Consider the following 6,224-nt stretch of genomic DNA (forward strand, 5'->3'; position numbering starts at 1 on the left):
TCTGATAAAGTGTAGCCACTGAGTGTAGCACGCTAGCTAGCTAGCTTAGTTCATGCCCCTAGCTAGCCTACTGCGACGCTGCCTAGCACTGAGTGTAGCACGCTAGCTAGCTAGCTTAGTTCATGCCCCTAGCTAGCCTACTGCGACGCTGCCTAGCACTGATTTGTTACAAACCACGTGCAAATAACCAAGGAATACAAAAACCATCACTATTCCTACTCCAAATAGGTACCTAAATAAACAAGAACATTATTTTTTATCTAAAATGTGATTTATGACATGATCGAGCTGAAGAATTGACAGGTCATTGTTCCAAAGCTGGACATTTGCCTGTCTTTTTTTTTTTTTGGGGGGGGGGGGGGGGGGGGGACTCAGTCTGGCTTTCAATTTACTCCAAAAAGTTGTAAAAGTAGAATGCACAAGGTGCAATTTCGAAATTGGGTAGTGCATCAGCAGTTTACATCTTGTCATGTCATTCATTGCAGACTGAGGTAATTATACTATACTAACTCAATGTTATTTGTTTTGTTTTTTTCAAGGTTGGTTAACAAGACCAAACACACCTAGTTTGGTGATAGAGGTTGGACGACACATTCCCATTCCTAATCATCCAACACCTCCAGCTAGAGTGGATCCAAAACTTGCTGAATGGCAGATGGAAGTATCATTATGTGACACTGGAAGTGATTGCTCTGATTTGACTGACTCCACATATGGACAGGTTGGTAGTTCATTATTCTTTAGAAGTGGTTGAATTACCATGTACTACGCCAATGACACCCAGACAGCACAGCAGGACATATCTGGAAACTTGGGAACCAATCATAATAACTTTTCATTGAATATTTGTAATAACAAAATTAGACCATCATTTTAGTGTTAACCATTTTAATTAGACAAAGTTAAGGACATGACAAACTAAAATAAAGTATTAGAATATGCAGAATTTTCTCTGACATTAGTCAGCTACCTTTCAGCTACTATTTGTTACAATATACAGCTGTATGTGCACTAGTTTTGCATAGTGCTCTGGGCAGTATCTTTGCAGGTAGACATCCATTTTCTCCTTGAACCCTCTGATCGTCAGACAGACCTAAAGGTGGAGGGGGAGAGTGAAATATAAAGAAAATATAACATATTTATAACATAAATACAAACTTATCGGACACTACAGCATGGAATATAGTGGTAATAACATGGTAAGGATAGGGTAACAAGTTCTAGTTACTCATGGTTACACCACATACTTTGTGCCATAGTATAGAGAGGTAACAAAACTGATTCCCTTTCCCAGCCCTCAAACCCTAATCGGCAGGGTAAGTAAACATATTATTCTTAAAGCACAAAGTATTACCCTTAAACAAGAATGTAATTATACTGAAATTAAGGGGTATCAATGTTTTCATTGTAACTATAACTAACCATACTATACTAAACCATCCTATTACCATGCTATTACCACTTGGTTCCGTGCTGTTTGTAAAGCGCTACCAAATTATCTTTAAGAAGACATTAGTACAATATACAGTGGGGAAAAAAAGTATTTAGTCAGCCACCAATTGTGCAAGTTCTCCCACTTAAAAAGATGAGAGAGGCCTGTAATTTTCATCATAGGTACACGTCAACTATGACAGATAAAATGAGGGAAAAAAATCAAGAAAATCACATTGTAGGATTTTTTATGAATTTATTTGCAAATTATTACATTTACATTTACATGAATTATGGTGGAAAATAAGTATTTGGTCAATAACAAAAGTTTCTCAATACTTTGTTATATACCCTTTGTTGGCAATGACACAGGTCAAAGGTTTTCTGTAAGTCTTCACAAGGTTTTCACACAATGTTGCTGGTATTTTGGCCCATTCCTCCATGCAGATCTCCTCTAGAGCAGTGATGTTTTGGGGCTGTCGCTGGGCAACACGGACTTCCAACTCCCTCCAAAGATTTTCTATGGGGTTGAGATCTGGAGACTGGCTAGGCCACTCCAGGACCTTGAAATGCTTCTTACGAAGCCACTCCTTCGTTGCCCGGGCGGTGTGTTTGGGATCATTGTCATGATGAAAGACCCAGCCACGTTTAATCCTCAATGCCCTTGCTGATGGAAGGAGGTTTTCACTCAAAATCTCACGATACATGGCCCCATTCATTCTTTCCTTTACACGGATCAGTCGTCCTGGTCGATGATGTTTCCAACCCCGTTTCACAGTAGGTATGGTGTTCTTTGGATGCAACTCAGCATTCTTTGTCCTCCAAACACGACAAGTTGAGTTTTTACCAAAAAGTTATATTTTGGTTTCATCTGACATTCTCCCAATCCTCTTCTGGATCATCCAAATGCACTCTAGCAAACTTCAGACGGGCCTGGACATGTACTGGCTTAAGCAGGGGGACACGTCTGGCACTGCAGGATTTGAGTCCCTGGCGGCGTAGTGTGTACTGATGGTAGGCTTTGTTACTTTGGTCCCAGCTCTCTGCAGGTCATTCACTAGGTCCCCCCGTGTGGTTCTGGGATTTTTGCTCACCGTTCTTGTGATCATTTTGACCCCACGGGGTGAGATCTTGCGTGGAGCCCCAGATCGAGGGAGATTATCAGTGGTCTTGTATGTCTTCCATTTCCTAATAATTGCTCCCACAGTTGATTTATTCAAACCAAGCTGCTTACCTATTGCAGATTCAGTCTTCCCAGCCTGGTGCAGGTCTACAATTTTGTTTCTGGTGTACTTTGACAGCTCTTTGGTCTTGGCCATAGTGGAGTGTGGAGTGTGACTGTTTGAGGTTGTGGACAGGTGTCTTTTATACTGATAACAAGTTCAAACAGGTGCCATTAATACAGGTAACGAGTGGAGGACAGAGGAGCCTCTTAAAGAAGAAGTTACAGGTCTTTGAGAGCCAGAAATCTTGCTTGTTTGTAGGTGACCAAATACTTATTTTCCACCATAATTTGCAAATAAATTCATTAAAAATCCTACAATGTGATTTTCTGGATTTTCTTTTCTCAATTTGTCTGTCATAGTTGACGTGTACCTATGATGAAAATTACAGGCCTCTCTCATCTTTTTAAGTGGGAGAACTTGCACAATTGGTGGCAGACTAAATACTTTTTTTTCCCCCACTGTATGCCATCAATCTGTATGAGGCATGCTTTCTGGCAGAAACAACCATTAACATGAAAATGAAAAGAGAAAGAAGCATAATTGCATTATGTAACGACTGACACCGGAATCCCCTGCTCACCCAGTCTTTGGGCAGTCTTTTCAATGTTCCTCAGTGCAGACTGTCTTCTCCCTATGGCACGAGAACCTCTATCTCCCCATCACAAAAGCCAAAGTCAGCCTGGTCAAGGTCTACACGCACTTCACTATCCTCTCCTTCCCCCTCAAAAGTAAAAGAACACCTCTGTGTTGTACACTGTGCAAAGCAAACCAGATTCAGTTCCATCAGCCTGGAATCAATCCCTGTCGGGCACATCTCTCAAGGTGAGGTTGAAGTCTGGGGTGTCAAAATACTGGTCTTGGAATTGTGTCTGACCAATACACACCACTGGTAAGAGAAAAGCTGCCAGAAAGGGGGAGGGGTGCAGCGAGAAAATGTATTACATACAGTTGAAGTAGAAAGTTTACATTGACATATTTTACATTTTTAGTCATTTAGCAGACGCTCTTATCCAGAGCGACTTACAGTTAGTGAGTGCATACATTATATTTTTCATACTGGCCCCCCATGGGAATCGAACCCACAACCCTGGCGTTGCAAACGCCATGCTCTACCAACTGAGCTACATCCCTGCCGGCCATTCCCTCCCCTACCCTGGACGACGCTGGGCCAATCGTGCGCCGCCCCATGGGTCTCCCGGTCACGGCCGGCTACGACAGAGCCTGGATTCGAACCAGGATCTCTAGTGGCACAGCTAGCACTGCGATGCAGTGCCTTAGACCACTGCGCCACTCGGGAGACAATACACTTAGGTTGGAGTCATTAAAACTTTTTTTTCAACCACTCCACAAATTTCTTGTTAACAAACTATAGTTTAGGCAAGTCAGTTAGGACATCTACTTTGTGCATGACACAAGTAATTTTTCCAACAATTGTTTACAGACAGATTATTTCACTTATAATTCACTGTATCACAATTCCAGTGGGTCAGAAGTTTACATACACTAAGTTGACTGTGCCTTTAAACAGCTTGGAAAATACCAGAAAATGATGTCATGGCTTTAGAAGCTTCTGATAGGCTAATTGACATCATTTGAGTCAATTGGAGGTGTACCTGTGGATGTATTTCAAGGCCTACCTTCAAACTCAGTGCCTCTTTGCTTGACATCATGGGAAAATCAAAAGAAATCAGCCAAGACCTCAGAAAAAAATGGTAGAACTCCACAATTCTGGTTCATCCTTGGGAGCAATTTCCAAACGCCTGTACAAACAATAGTACGCAAGTATAAACACCATGGGACCACGCAGCCGTCATACCGCTCAGGAAGGAGATGCGTTCTGTCTCCTAGAGATGAACGTACTTTGGTGCGGAAAGTGCAAATCAATCCCAGAACAACAGCAAATGACCTTGTGAAGATGCTGGAGGAAACAGGTACAAAAGTATCTATATCCACAGTAAAATGAGTCCTATATCGACATAACCTGAAAGGCCGCTCAGCAAGGAAGAAGCCACTGCTCCAAAACCGCCATAAAAAAGCCAGACTACGGTTTGCAACTGCACATGGGGACAAAGATCGTACTTTTTGGAGAAATGTCCTCTGGTCTTATGAAACAAAAATAGAACTGTTTGGCCATAATGACCATTGTTATGTTTGGAGGATAAAGCTCCAAACAAGCCGAAGACCACCATCCCAACCGTGAAGCACGGGGGTGGCAGCATCATGCTGTGGGGGTGCTTTGCTGCAGGAGGGACTGGTGCACTTCACAAAATAGATGGCATCATGAGGAAGGAAAATTATGTGGATATATTGAAGCATCATCTCAAGACATCAGTCAGGAAGTTAAAGTTTGGTCTTCGAAATGGACAATGACCCCAAGCATACTTCCAAAGTTGTGGCAAAATCGCTTAAGGACAACAAAGTCAAGGTATTGGAGTGGCCATCACAAAGCCCTGACCTCAAACCTATAGAAAATGTGTGGGCAGAACTGAAAAAGCGTGTGCGAGCAAGGAGGCCTACAAACCTGACTCAGTTACACCAGCTCTGTCAGGAGAAATGGGCAAAAATTCACCCAACTTATTGTGGGAAGCTTGTGGAAGGCTACCCGAAACGTTTGACCCAAGTTAAACAATTTAAAGGCAATGCTACCAAATACTAATTTAGTGTATGTAAACTTCTGACCCACTGGGAATATGATGAAATAAATAAAAGCTGAAATAAATCATTCTCTCTACTATTATTCTGACATTTCACATTCTTAAAATAAAGTGGTGATCCTAACTGACATAAGACAGGGAATTTATACTAGGATTAAATGTCAGGAATTATGAAAAACGGAGTTTAAATGTATTTGGCTAAGGTGTATGTAAACTTCCTACTTCAACTGTATCCTTTGAATAATCTTTTTTCACCTCACTGCTAAAAAGGATGCACATTTGTTTATAATTTGTAAGTATAGTGTGATGGATTCTAAATGAAATCAGTCCCCATATGACTAAATGAACATAGCTAGTAGTCTACATTTGAGTTTTCTCTACCAACCTTCATCAACAGCATTCCACTTGAATTAATCTGTTGGCCCACATTATACATTCTAAGTGTGTACTCTATATTGTAAGTGCATCTATCATATTTGAAAGTGTTTTTTAATATAAAATTATGAGTTATGGCAATGCCGTCGGGGCACAATTGTACAGTCTGGAGGCTATACACACCTATCTCTTCCAATTGTTTCTGAATATCAGCATCACAGACACATTTCCTCTCCGTTCCAAACTCATTGACTCTGCAATGAGACAAATTTATTAACATCAAAATGCTCACTGCGAAATAAATTCGTCTAAGAACTACACATAAGTTCATTTGGAAAATAGTATGTGGTCTTATTGGCTTTGTTGCCATGTGGAAATGTACGATGTCATAGACAGAGAGCGCGTGCAGCAGTAACACTAGCTAGTACATTCGCATTATACATTTCAAATAGGCAAATATTATTTGAATGAACTAATATTGTTACATAAAGGTTTTATATTGACGACTAATGTCTGCGTCCCTGCTGAACGTCAGCAA

The 6,224-nt window shown here is 41.1% G+C and overlaps 1 pseudogene across 1 annotated transcript; it reads right to left on the minus strand.

Annotated features, from left to right (window-relative positions):
• Positions 1-3,125: 3,125 nt before the first annotated feature.
• Positions 3,126-6,122, minus strand: LOC311109226 (annotated as a pseudogene). Its single transcript has 5 exons — positions 6,115-6,122; positions 5,870-5,940; positions 3,470-3,558; positions 3,238-3,378; positions 3,126-3,148 (listed from the first exon to the last, which is right to left on the minus strand). The product of its transcript is annotated as an uncharacterized misc_RNA (transcript).
• Between the last annotated feature and the right edge of the window lie 102 nt (positions 6,123-6,224).

The sequence above is a fragment of the Coregonus lavaretus genome, assembly GCF_964263955.1.
Source record: "Coregonus lavaretus genome assembly, chromosome: 34".
Taxonomy (NCBI): Eukaryota; Metazoa; Chordata; class Actinopteri; order Salmoniformes; family Salmonidae; genus Coregonus; species Coregonus lavaretus.